General features: G+C 32.7%; 1 protein-coding gene across 1 annotated transcript in view; it reads right to left on the bottom strand.

Annotated features, from left to right (window-relative positions):
• The window catches only part of ttll11 (tubulin tyrosine ligase-like family, member 11), a 24,757-nt gene that overhangs the window by 17,229 nt on the left and 6,865 nt on the right, over positions 1-663 (bottom strand). The gene's annotated exons all lie outside the window — the stretch shown is intronic.

Genomic DNA, 663 nt, shown 5'->3' with positions numbered 1-663 from the left:
TGTTAAGAGGCACAAAGGCACTCTAAAGATAACAAAAAATTGGCTGGAATTCTCCTTTAAAAAGATAAAAGACCTGCTTTGACTTGTGATAGCAAGAACAGGACAGATATTAATGACATAGCTGCATTCCATTAAGGGATTCCAAGTCAGGGCAATTATGCGTGTTGACTTACTAACAAGGCCTACTGGTGCACTTAAATGTCATTTAGCAATTACTTACTGCTATTAGCAACACCTGTGCTTATACTGCTGTGACAAGTCAAAATGGCTGTTGTGAAATCATTATTATGATTTTTATAATTATTTAAATCAGTGTATTTTTATCTGACTGAATTTAAAACTACAGTAACCTCTATGTTAAATTACTCTTTTGTGTAATCATGTCTGTTTTAGCTTATTTTAGCATTCTTAGTATTATTTTTTAGTATTGTTTTATCCTATGTATATTTTTGTCCCTTGCAAAAGAGATTTCAGTCCTCACTTTTTACACATGCCCTTGCCGTCAGAAACCGTTCCAAATCGGCTTGATTTCTGACAGTATCCAATGTTTTCACTGCACAGAAATACAGAAGTGCCAACAATTTAGTTCAGTTATTCCAAAAGAAAAGCCTCCACTTATCATGTCCAGTATCATAATTCTTTTTTTTTTTTTTTTTATAAAGT

The sequence above is a fragment of the Etheostoma spectabile genome, chromosome 16 (genome assembly GCF_008692095.1).
Source record: "Etheostoma spectabile isolate EspeVRDwgs_2016 chromosome 16, UIUC_Espe_1.0, whole genome shotgun sequence".
Taxonomy (NCBI): Eukaryota; Metazoa; Chordata; class Actinopteri; order Perciformes; family Percidae; genus Etheostoma; species Etheostoma spectabile.
Note: the sequence above shows the minus strand (reverse complement) of the source record. Positions and strands in the feature narration are given on the sequence as shown.